The sequence below is a fragment of the Camellia sinensis genome, chromosome 2 (assembly GCF_055761805.1).
Source record: "Camellia sinensis isolate YWXY chromosome 2, ASM5576180v1, whole genome shotgun sequence".
NCBI lineage: Eukaryota > Viridiplantae > Streptophyta > Magnoliopsida > Ericales > Theaceae > Camellia > Camellia sinensis.
This window is the reverse complement of record NC_138962.1, coordinates 100,019,417-100,032,411: the sequence shown is the minus strand read 5'-3', so window position 1 is coordinate 100,032,411 and position 12,995 is coordinate 100,019,417. Positions and strand designations below refer to the sequence as shown.

The window sequence follows — 12,995 nt, the reverse complement described above, 5'->3', positions numbered from 1 at the left end:
CCTCCGAGAGAAGATCTCCGGTGGGAAAGTGGAGAAGGGTTTGACGGTGTATCCCGACCAGAGTGTGAGATACCGAGAACGTTTGTTTGTACCGGAATCTTGCCGTGAGGAAGTACTCCGAGAGTTTCATCATTCGCGCCTTGCGGTGCATCCGGGAGGTACTAAGATGTATCAGGATTTGGGTCGCCAGTTTTGGTGGCGAGGTATGAAGAGAGATGTGGCTGTTTTCGTATCGAAGTGCCTTACTTGCCAGCAAGTGAAGGCCGAGCATCAGAGGCCAGCGGGTTTGTTGCAACCCCTTGCCTATTGCCGAGTGGAAGTGGGAGCATATCACTATGGACTTCGTTGTAGGTCTTCCGAGGACTCAGCGAGGTAGTGATGCTATTTGGGTGGTTGTAGACCGGTTGACTAAGTCGGCGCACTTTATTTCTATGCGCGTGAGAGATTCGGTGGATCATCTTGCCGATTTGTATGTTCGGGACGTAGTGAGATTGCACGGGGTCCCAGTGACGATCGTCTCAGATAGAGATCCTCGTTTTACTGCTAGGTTGTGGCAGAGTTTGCAGAGTGCCTTGGGCACTAAGTTGACCTTTAGTACGGCTTATCATCCTCAGACTGATGGGCAGTCCGAGCGTACTATTCAGATCCTCGAGGATATGCTTCGGGGTTGTGTCCTGGACTTCAGTGGGACGTGGGAGAGGCACTTACCCTTGGTAGAGTTTGCCTACAACAACAGTTTTCAGTCTAGCATCGGTATGGCACCGTTTGAGGCCTTGTATGGCCGACCGTGTAGGTCTCCAGTTTGTTGGGCCGAGGTGGGTGATGTACCTTTGTTGGGTCCGGAGTTAGTTAGGGAGACGACGGAGAAAGTTGAGCTTATCCGTAGGAGGCTTGTTACAACCCAGAGTCGGCAGAAATCTTATGCTGACCGTAGGAGGAGGCCTTTGGCGTTTGAGATAGGTGATCATGTCTTTCTGAAGATATCACCTAGGCGAGGTTTGATGAGATTTGGGAAGAGTGGGAAGTTATCCCCTCGGTTTATTGGTCCTTTTGAGATCCTTGAGAGGATTGGTGAGGTTGCTTATCGGTTAGCCTTACCGCCGCAGTTGTCCGGGGTGCATGACGTATTTCATGTAAGTATGCTTCGGAAGTATGAGCCAGATCCATCACATGTGTTGGATTGGACAGATTTAGAGGTAGATGAAGATGCCTCGTATGAGGAGAGACCGGTTCGGGTCTTGGATAGGCGGGATCAGATCCTGCGTGGCAAGACCATTCCTTTGGTGAAAGTCTTGTGGAAACATCACGGAGTGGAGGAAGCCACTTGGGAACGTGAGTTGGGAGTCCGAGAAAAATATCCGGACTTGTTTGTTGATATGTGATCTTGTAGTTAAATTTTGCATTTTGTTGAACTTAAGAGCTTTTATATATGTCTTAAGTTGTGAAACATTGAAAATGTTTGGGTTATTGGAAGTATGTTTTGGGAACTTGCCTTATATGGAAGTTGATTGTAACATGGTATATGTTGAATATATTGTTGAAATTGGAAAGATAGTGCATAATGTTGATGCATGTTGAAAGTACATATGTTGTTTACATATTGTGAAAAGCCTCTTGTTAAAGGGAGGGGGTGACCGGTAATGGGTCGAATTGTTAAATGTTAAAATATAACATTGTTTAAAAAAAAAAAAAACTTGTTTTTGAGAAACTTGTGCTTAATTTCGGGGACGAAATTCTTTAAGGGGGGGAGGTTATAGCGATCCCGGGTTTACCCTTGTTGTACAGTGATCCGGACATGTGTCCGTGGATGTTGGTAGTTGGTTATCATCGTGTTTACATTCCTTTTTCTTCATATTTGAGTTATGGGATGTGTTGGGTGGGTTTGTTTCAGGTTGGTTGAGTTTAGAAACCAAAACTAGTTGCCCAGATTTTTGGCCTGTCCGCTCGAGCGGAGGTGTTGGCGCTCGAGCGGGGAATACACCCATCCAGTATTTGTTGTGCAGTGTTGTACGCTCGAGCGTAGGGTTGGGAGCTCGAGCGGAGGTCTGGTTCTGCAAAAGTGCTGAGCGAGTGCATTCTGCGCTCGAGCGGGAGGTTGGCCGCTCGAGCGTAAGTCTGTGAGTGGCCGCTCGAGCGGGGTGTTTTACGCTCGAGCGGGAGACTGGGTTAAAGTTCCGAAATTGTGACTTTTCAAATCACTTTTTGCTTTCTCTTCTCTCTCTTACTTTTCCAAAAAGCTATTTTCAGAGCTTCTCACTCTAAATCGGCCCTTCTCTCTTAGATTTGATCTAGTAAGGATCGTTTACTCACCTTTTGTCTTCACAAAAGTTGTGTTGATCGTCGAGAGCTTCCTTTTGATCTGAAAATTTCGAGGTTTGGAGCATTTTGGTTTTGGTCTTCATCTCCTTTGGGGCTCCGGGTTTGAGGTAGGGATATCCTACTCCTCTCTATGAATTTTGTCTTTAAATTTGGTATTTGGAGATGTTGGGGTTGGTTAGGTAATTTGGTAAAAGTTTAGGGCTTTTGTGCAATTTTACAAAAGTTGGGTTTTATTCATAATAAACCTAGATGCATGTTTGGCATAGAGAAATGGAATGAATGTTAAATCATTGATGAAAATGGGACCTAAGGGTTGAAATGCTAATTATGGGAATTGACCTAATTACATTATTTAATTAATTGGGATAATTAATTGTGAGGAATGAGGAAATGAAATGTTGATTGAATATCCATTGTGCATTTATTTTCTGTTTAGAAATAACTGCTTTGGGCTATCGGTGGAGGATAGTCGTGATTGTTGTAGACAATGCATGATGATTAGGCAAACTGAAACTAATCAATGGAATGTGTCATGGAACTTGACGGTTGATAGAATACATTAATTGTATGTATTGGGTGATTGTATATAGAACCATTGTGTTTGTATACGTTATGTGTAGAGGAGGAGATAGGGGATGTACTCCGCGGTTTAGGGGAAGATAGGGGATGTACCTCTAAACCGGATAGCGTTGGGAGAAGATAGGGGATGAACTCCGTAGATACAGCTCATATGCTTGTCTAGAGAAGTGAAGATTGAGCTCATATGCTTATCTTTGTGAAATGTGGATATAGCTTATATGCTTATCTGTGGATATTGTTGTTATAAATATCTGTAGTAGAATGTGGAATAGCTTATACGCTTATCTGAATGTGGGATATAGTTTTTATACATATCTGCGGAAATGATGATAGAGCTAGCATGCTTATCTGTTGAAAAAGGGAAAATGAAAAGTGACCTGGACTCATTAGTCGGTTGACATAAATGTGTGATTTACGTGAATGTATCAGTGTTGACCATCTATCAATTGCTAATATTTTAGTCATTGTTCATGGTTGGTTTAGTGTATTTCTACTGGGCTGTGGCTCACCCTATATGGGATTATCATTTTCAGGTGCAGGTAACATGCCACCTCCAAGGACATAGCTTGGGAGGCTTGAGGCGGACATAATGTTGTCATTTTACTTTTTGATGTATTACATGGAAATACAAGCCAAGGGCTTAACGTGTATGAGTTAGTACTCTTTTGATGTAACCAAGTGTTAACTTGGAAAGCTGTAAGCCCGTAGGGCATTTCGCTTTTGTTGTTAACATGTAATACTTTTGTAATGAAACACTGATGAATAGAAGAATGTTGTTATTTCATATGTTAATGAATGTTTTTATTTGATGGGTGTATTGTTATTATTTTGAGAGCGTTACAACTTGGTATCAGAGTGTACCGGGTTCGAATACTTTGGGTACGTGGGAAGTGATTAGTATCACAATGGGTTTGTCTCGCTTGATAGAGACTTAGATGTGGTATCATACGCTATGTGCTTATTTGATAACATGCTTATGTGACAATGTGGGTATGGGATTTAGTTTCCAGGATGTTGATTGGATCCTTGGGTTTCTGGGAGTCTTGTTGGAAAAGCACTTGATCAATGCTGTTTCTAACCGGAACTCTAGTAACGCCTCGGGACTATCATTATCCGGAAATGAAATTCGTAAGTGCTTATGTGTTTATGTGCTTATGTGGAGTGAATTACAGTTGTCCATGCATTAGGACGTGAGTGTTTAGTTTTGGCACATTTGTGAATGTGCTAATGTTTTGTGTTACCCTTATTAGGATGTCAGGACGAGGAAGAGGTGCTAGGCGTGGTAGGCCTGCGAGGCAGGAAGCACCGTTACCGGGGGAGATTCCGGCAGTGCAGGAGGGAGTTGGCCAGGCCAATGTGGCCGAGCCAGTGGGTCAGCAGGCCATGGGTGCCTTGGCTAGAGAAATAGCAGGAGCTTTGGGTATTCTTAGAGCTGGGAATCAGGCAGCTGAGGCAGGGCCTTCCTTCTTGAAGAGGGAGTTCTTTAGGTGTAATCCGGATGAGTTTGTCGGGGATCCGAAGGAGCCACTGAAGGCTGATGAGTGGCTAGAGCAAATGAGTAAGACGTTCGAGATGCTTGGCATCGAGGACGGAGCACTGAAAGTGACCTTGGCATCCTTTCAACTGAAGGGAGATGCGGGTCAGTGGTGGAAGTACGAGAAGGCTCGTGTTGGTGGTACTTGGGAGGCGTTTGTGAATGCTTTTCAGGAGAGGTTTTTGTCTGCAGTAGCTAGGGAGAAGCTGAGGGATCAGTTTAGCCGGCTTAATCAGCAGGGCTTGTCAGTGGCCGAGTTTGAGGCTACCTTTACTAGTTTGTCCAGGTTTGCACCTGAACTGGTGGCGTCTGAGGAACGCCGTTGCTATGAGTTTGAGCGGAAGTTGAGGCGGGGCCTCAAGTTGAGAGTTGGTGGGTCATATATCCGAGAGTATAGACACCTAGTAGATGCTGCAGCTCATATGGAGCTTATGATGCAGGAGGAGGATGAGGGGCAGAGAGGCTCCAAGAGGAACCAGGATAGTCAGGGTGATGGCAGGAGGCAGAGGGGTCCTAACCCTCAGCAGTCACAGGGTGGTGTTGCTAGATCGACCTTCCCAGTCCCGAGTGCAGGCTCCGGGAGAGGTGGTCAGGGGGATTTCACCTGTTACAAGTGTGGCCAATTGGGCCACAAGGTTTCTGTTTGCCCGCTGAAGGGTGGAGGTCAGAGAGCTGCTTCTTCTTCAGCTAGACCGCAGAGTCAGAGTTTGGGCAGGGGGCAGCCCTTGTCTTGTTATCAGTGTGGACAGCCTGGGCACCTGAAGAGGTTTTGCCCGCAGTTGAGTGCCACTTCGGGAGCATCTGGTTCTAGGCAGACGCAGAGTTTTCAGCCAGCTCAGTCTGTGCAGGCCTCGAGGGCCAATCCGGGAGCTTCGTCATCCCAGTCTGTGCAACAGTCCTTTGCTCCGAGAGGTGAGCAGGTAGACCAGGGGCCTACGGGGCGCGTGTATGCTGTTACCGCGCAGGATTTAGTACCGGCTCCATCAGTAGTGAGAGGTACTTTTCTGTTTTGCAACTCAGTTGCTAATGTGTTGATAGACACGGGTGCATCTCATTCTTTTGTATCTGCTGCATTTGCATCTGTTTTGGAATTGGAGTTAGCACAGTTAGCATCTCCTATTTGTGTGGTATCGCCTTTGGGTGGTGAGTTGATTCTGAAACAGGGTGTTAGAGGATGTGATATAGAAGTCGCCGATTATAGGCTTGCTTTTCCGTTTGTTGTCATGCCCATGAAGGGTTTTGATGTTATTTTGGGTATGGACTGGTTATCGTCATACCGGGCTGTTATTGATTGCTACCGCCAGAGGGTTACATTGTGTACCTTGAGCGGGGAGTGGTTCCATTTCTTGGGAGACCGGGTTGGTAGTGTTTTACCACCGGGGTATGATTCGCGAGGGCGAAGTGAGCTTAGTAGTCTACTTGCCAGCTTTGAGAGTGGTAAGTGTGTTGAGACACAGATTGTGTTGCCGAGGGTGGTTTGTGAGTATTCGGACGTCTTTCCCGAAGATCTTGTTAGTTTGCCACCTCACCGAGAGATAGAGTTCTCTATTGATTTAGTGCCCGGCACGGCGCCGATTTCTATGGCACCTTACCGTTTTGCTCCAGCAGAGTTGGTTGAGTTGAAAGTTCAGCTCCAGGAATTGCTCGATAAGGGCTTTGTTCGCCCTAGTGTTTCGCCGTGGGGAGCACCGGCCCTCTTTGTTAAAAAGAAAGATGGTGCCCTGAGACTGTGTATTGACTACCGGAAGTTGAATCGGGCTACGGTTAAGAATAAGTACCCTATGCCCCGTATAGATGATTTGTTTGACCAATTGAAGGGTTCTCGTTGTTTCTCTAAGATAGACTTGAGATCGGGTTACCACCAGTTGAGGGTCAGGGAGGAGGATATTCCGAAGACGGCATTCCGTACGCGGTATGGCCATTATGAGTTTCTGGTGATGCCATTTGGGCTTACCAATGCACCGGCAGTCTTTATGGACTTGATGAACCGGATTTTCCGGGAGTTCTTAGACCGATTTGTGGTCGTCTTTGTGGACGACATCCTTATCTATTCGCCTTCTGAGGAGGAGCACGAGGCACACTTGAGAGTGGTGCTTGAGTTACTTAGAGCCCATAGGCTGTATGCCAAGTTTGGGAAGTGTGAGTTCTGGCTGGGGGAAGTCAAATTCTTAGGCCACGTGGTATCTAGGGAAGGGGTGTCTGTTGATACATCCAAGGTTGAGGCAGTGCAAGATTGGGCACAGCCTAAGAGTGTGTTTGAGATTCGCAGTTTTCTGGGATTAGCTGGGTATTACCGTCGGTTTGTGAAAGAGTTCTCCAGGCTAGCGTCACCGTTGACTAGACTGACTCGGAAGGGAGTCAAGTTTGTGTGGAGTGAGACTTGTGAAAAGTCGTTCCAAGAGCTGAAAGTTAGATTAACCACCGCTCCGGTGTTAATTATTCCGGAGAGAGGGTTGGGTTATGCGGTTTATTGTGATGCCTCACGAGAGGGTTTGGGTTGTGTGTTGATGCAAGAGGGGAAAGTAGTAGCTTATGGCTCACGTCAGTTGAAAATACACGAGAAGAATTACCCTACTCACGATCTAGAGTTAGCGGCTGTGATCTTTGCCTTGAAAATCTGGAGGCATTACCTTTATGGTGAGAAGTTCGAGGTGTTCTCGGACCATAAGAGTTTGAAGTATCTGTTTACACAGAGAGACTTGAATTTGAGGCAGAGGAGATGGATGGAGTTCATCGAGGATTATGATTTTGAGTTGCATTATCATCCGGGAAAGGCCAATGTTGTGGCCGATGCCCTTAGTAGGAAATCCATTAGTGATGTAGCTAGTATAGCCATCCGGGAATGGGAGATGTTGGGAGCACTTGGCGAGTTTGATTTGCTACTGGGCGAATCTGTCGAGGCTGCGGCCTTATTTTCTGTTGTTGCGCAGCCTACACTTGTGATTAGAGTGTTAGAGGCACAGAGAGGTGACCTTGAGGTAGAATCCCTCCGAGAGAAGATCTCCGGTGGGAAAGTGGAGAAGGGTTTGACGGTGTATCCCGACCAGAGTGTGAGATACCGAGAACGTTTGTTTGTACCGGAATCTTGCCGTGAGGAAGTACTCCGAGAGTTTCATCATTCGCGCCTTGCGGTGCATCCGGGAGGTACTAAGATGTATCAGGATTTGGGTCGCCAGTTTTGGTGGCGAGGTATGAAGAGAGATGTGGCTGTTTTCGTATCGAAGTGCCTTACTTGCCAGCAAGTGAAGGCCGAGCATCAGAGGCCAGCGGGTTTGTTGCAACCCCTTGCCTATTGCCGAGTGGAAGTGGGAGCATATCACTATGGACTTCGTTGTAGGTCTTCCGAGGACTCAGCGAGGTAGTGATGCTATTTGGGTGGTTGTAGACCGGTTGACTAAGTCGGCGCACTTTATTTCTATGCGCGTGAGAGATTCGGTGGATCATCTTGCCGATTTGTATGTTCGGGACGTAGTGAGATTGCACGGGGTCCCAGTGACGATTGTGTCAGATAGAGATCCTCGTTTTACTGCTAGGTTGTGGCAGAGTTTGCAGAGTGCCTTGGGCACTAAGTTGACCTTTAGTACGGCTTATCATCCTCAGACTGATGGGCAGTCCGAGCGTACTATTCAGATCCTCGAGGATATGCTTCGGGGTTGTGTCCTGGACTTCCGTGGGACGTGGGAGAGGCACTTACCCTTGGTAGAGTTTGCCTACAACAACAGTTTTCAGTCTAGCATCGGTATGGCACCGTTTGAGGCCTTGTATGGCCGACCGTGTAGGTCTCCAGTTTGTTGGGCCGAGGTGGGTGATGTACCTTTGTTGGGTCCGGAGTTAGTTAGGGAGACGACGGAGAAAGTTGAGCTTATCCGTAGGAGGCTTGTTACAGCCCAGAGTCGGCAGAAATCTTATGCTGACCGTAGGAGGAGGCCTTTGGCGTTTGAGATAGGTGATCATGTCTTTCTGAAGATATCACCTAGGCGAGGTTTGATGAGATTTGGGAAGAGTGGGAAGTTATCCCCTCGGTTTATTGGTCCTTTTGAGATCCTTGAGAGGATTGGTGAGGTTGCTTATCGGTTAGCCTTACCGCCGCAGTTGTCCGGGGTGCATGACGTATTTCATGTAAGTATGCTTCGGAAGTATGAGCCAGATCCATCACATGTGTTGGATTGGACAGATTTAGAGGTAGATGAAGATGCCTCGTATGAGGAGAGACCGGTTCGGGTCTTGGATAGGCGGGATCAGATCCTGCGTGGCAAGACCATTCCTTTGGTGAAAGTCTTGTGGAAACATCACGGAGTGGAGGAAGCCACTTGGGAACGTGAGTTGGGAGTCCGAGAAAAATATCCGGACTTGTTTGTTGATATGTGATCTTGTAGTTAAATTTTGCATTTTGTTGAACTTAAGAGCTTTTATATATGTCTTAAGTTGTGAAACATTGAAAATGTTTGGGTTATTGGAAGTATGTTTTGGGAACTTGCCTTATATGGAAGTTGATTGTAACATGGTATATGTTGAATATATTGTTGAAATTGGAAAGATAGTGCATAATGTTGATGCATGTTGAAAGTACATATGTTGTTTACATATTGTGAAAAGCCTCTTGTTAAAGGGAGGGGGTGACCGGTAATGGGTCGAATTGTTAAATGTTAAAATATAACATTGTTTAAAAAAAAAAAAAAAAACTTGTTTTTGAGAAACTTGTGCTTAATTTCGGGGACGAAATTCTTTAAGGGGGGGAGGTTATAGCGATCCCGGGTTTACCCTTGTTGTACAGTGATCCGGACATGTGTCCGTGGATGTTGGTAGTTGGTTATCATCGTGTTTACAGTCCTTTTTCTTCATATTTGAGTTATGGGATGTGTTGGGTGGGTTTGTTTCAGGTTGGTTGAGTTTAGAAACCAAAACTAGTTGCCCAGATTTTTGGCCTGTCCGCTCGAGCGGAGGTGTTGGCGCTCGAGCGGGGAATACACCCATCCAGTATTTGTTGTGCAGTGTTGTACGCTCGAGCGTAGGGTTGGGAGCTCGAGCGGAGGTCTGGTTCTGCAAAAGTGCTGAGCGAGTGCATTCTGCGCTCGAGCGGGAGGTTGGCCGCTCGAGCGTAAGTCTGTGAGTGGCCGCTCGAGCGGGGTGTTTTACGCTCGAGCGGGAGACTGGGTTAAAGTTCCGAAATTGTGACTTTTCAAATCACTTTTTGCTTTCTCTTCTCTCTCTTACTTTTCCAAAAAGCTATTTTCAGAGCTTCTCACTCTAAATCGGCCCTTCTCTCTTAGATTTGATCTAGTAAGGATCGTTTACTCACCTTTTGTCTTCACAAAAGTTGTGTTGATCGTCGAGAGCTTCCTTTTGATCTGAAAATTTCGAGGTTTGGAGCATTTTGGTTTTGGTCTTCATCTCCTTTGGGGCTCCGGGTTTGAGGTAGGGATATCCTACTCCTCTCTATGAATTTTGTCTTTAAATTTGGTATTTGGAGATGTTGGGGTTGGTTAGGTAATTTGGTAAAAGTTTAGGGCTTTTGTGCAATTTTACAAAAGTTGGGTTTTATTCATAATAAACCTAGATGCATGTTTGGCATAGAGAAATGGAATGAATGTTAAATCATTGATGAAAATGGGACCTAAGGGTTGAAATGCTAATTATGGGAATTGACCTAATTACATTATTTAATTAATTGGGATAATTAATTGTGAGGAATGAGGAAATGAAATGTTGATTGAATATCCATTGTGCATTTATTTTCTGTTTAGAAATAACTGCTTTGGGCTATCGGTGGAGGATAGTCGTGATTGTTGTAGACAATGCATGATGATTAGGCAAACTGAAACTAATCAATGGAATGTGTCATGGAACTTGACGGTTGATAGAATACATTAATTGTATGTATTGGGTGATTGTATATAGAACCATTGTGTTTGTATACGTTATGTGTAGAGGAGGAGATAGGGGATGTACTCCGCGGTTTAGGGGAAGATAGGGGATGTACCTCTAAACCGGATAGCGTTGGGAGAAGATAGGGGATGAACTCCGTAGATACAGCTCATATGCTTGTCTAGAGAAGTGAAGATTGAGCTCATATGCTTATCTTTGTGAAATGTGGATATAGCTTATATGCTTATCTGTGGATATTGTTGTTATAAATATCTGTAGTAGAATGTGGAATAGCTTATACGCTTATCTGAATGTGGGATATAGTTTTTATACATATCTGCGGAAATGATGATAGAGCTAGCATGCTTATCTGTTGAAAAAGGGAAAATGAAAAGTGACCTGGACTCATTAGTCGGTTGACATAAATGTGTGATTTACGTGAATGTATCAGTGTTGACCATCTATCAATTGCTAATATTTTAGTCATTGTTCATGGTTGGTTTAGTGTATTTCTACTGGGCTGTGGCTCACCCTATATGGGATTATCATTTTCAGGTGCAGGTAACATGCCACCTCCAAGGACATAGCTTGGGAGGCTTGAGGCGGACATAATGTTGTCATTTTACTTTTTGATGTATTACATGGAAATACAAGCCAAGGGCTTAACGTGTATGAGTTAGTACTCTTTTGATGTAACCAAGTGTTAACTTGGAAAGCTGTAAGCCCGTAGGGCATTTTGCTTTTGTTGTTAACATGTAATACTTTTGTAATGAAACACTGATGAATAGAAGAATGTTGTTATTTCATATGTTAATGAATGTTTTTATTTGATGGGTGTATTGTTATTATTTTGAGAGCGTTACAATCCTCATCCCAAGTGAGGCATGAATCATGTCATGTCGTGTCGTGTCATCATGGGTTCATGTCCAAAACACCCAACACTAACATGATCCATTTAATTAAACGTGTCAAATATCATGACACTAACCTAACCTACTTGTGATCATATCAATCTGAACGTGACACGGCTAACATGGTTAGCATTAGAATTTATTTTAGATTATAAACAGTTTGTGCAACCTAAATCAAGCAAACTTGTTTCAAATCACATATAAGGGTAACTTATATAAACATTAACACCCACAACATAATATATAGAAGAAAATACATTAAAGTGTGAATAACTTAAAGTAATTTCACTTATATGGAGATGCAAGTCGGAGCAATGTGAAAGGTGTATCCCATGCCACATATTCCACATGCAGCTCGTCATGTGTCACTTTCATTGATTTTGTATGCTTGTAAGGTGAGTGTGGGGGGAGCCATTGCATTTGTCTTGAGTTATGCGGTTTATGCATTTGTTGTTGCTGCGAATGAGATTTTGAGGAAACATGCTCGGAGGTTGAAATTGGATGTTGTTACGTTGTTGCTTCCTGTCAAAGGAAGTGTGTTCTCTCAATGGAACCAAGAGGGTGACTCTATCTATAGTACTTTGCTTGACATGGACACAGAAAGTGATACAATCATATCCCATAGTGCATTGCCTCAGTAGATGTGGGCATCAAATGTCGCAATATATTCAAATCGGTCAACTAAGGTGTCTGATAATGAGAGTCCTGTGTGGGGCTGGACTGATGATGGCATAGAAACTGAGCACTCGTTATTCTCCTATTGTAAACTATGTTTGATAATGGAGTTGCCTTTAACAGTGCCATGCCGGTTGACAATTCCTCTAGTTGAGGAGGAATCTTGATCAAAAGTCTCTACGTTGTAGGCAGTGCTTCACTTGCTTCCATTCTTTTGGCATTTCTCTAGAGTACTCAAGACTGTGGGTTCTGAAAGCAGAAAGGTTTCTTATACGCTTGGTGTTTCTATTGGTTATGCACTAGGTGTTCTTGCATTTTGGTACACTAGATCACATCGTCCACCTCAAAAGTTTTTACTTCCATTGGTTTTGGATGGATTTTTGATAAGTATCGTTTGGTTCTACATGATTGCAAACGAGCTTGTTGCTTTGTTGGTAGGGTTGGGTGTAATTCTAGGGGTTAATCCATCAATCCTTGGATTAAATTTATTGGCATGGGGTAACTCGATGGGTGATTTAGTGTCAAATGTTGCACTGGCAATCAATGGTGGGGATGGTGTGTAGATCACCTTGTCTAGATGCTATGCAAGTCTGATGTTCAACTCATTTATTGGTTTGAGGATCTCTCAATGCTGCTTGAATCCTGGTCAGAGAAACCTGGCTTGTACATTGTTCCACAAGACAGAAGCCTCTTCTATACTATGGGATTTCTCATCTCAGGACCTATTTGGCCACTTGTTTTACCAAGGAATGATATGCGTCCTATTAGGAGGCTTGGAGTCGGTAGCATTGCTCTCTACTTGATATTTCTCTCTGTTAGGGTAATCAGTGCCACGGGAATCATATCATTGGCTGGTCTAAGTTGACATTTGATGTAGCGAATATTAAGGAAGAGCAGGTTAACTACAAAGATTTTTGAAGATGATGATGTGTATTTTGTCTTATCTATTATTGTCATCTTGAAGCTGTTTCTCATGAAGGACTAGGAGAAGAAAAAAACCCATGATCATGATCAGTTATTGTACTTGCAAGTTGGAAATGGGTAATCAATTGTTGTACAATTAAATTCACTACAAGAAAAAAGGGATATGGCAATGCTTTTGTATGCTTTAT

The 12,995-nt window shown here is 44.2% G+C and overlaps 1 pseudogene; it reads left to right on the top strand.

The window, feature by feature from the left end:
• Window positions 1–11,540: 11,540 nt before the first annotated feature.
• Window positions 11,541–12,748, top strand: LOC114299823 (cation/calcium exchanger 4 pseudogene; annotated as a pseudogene).
• Window positions 12,749–12,995: the final 247 nt, after the last annotated feature.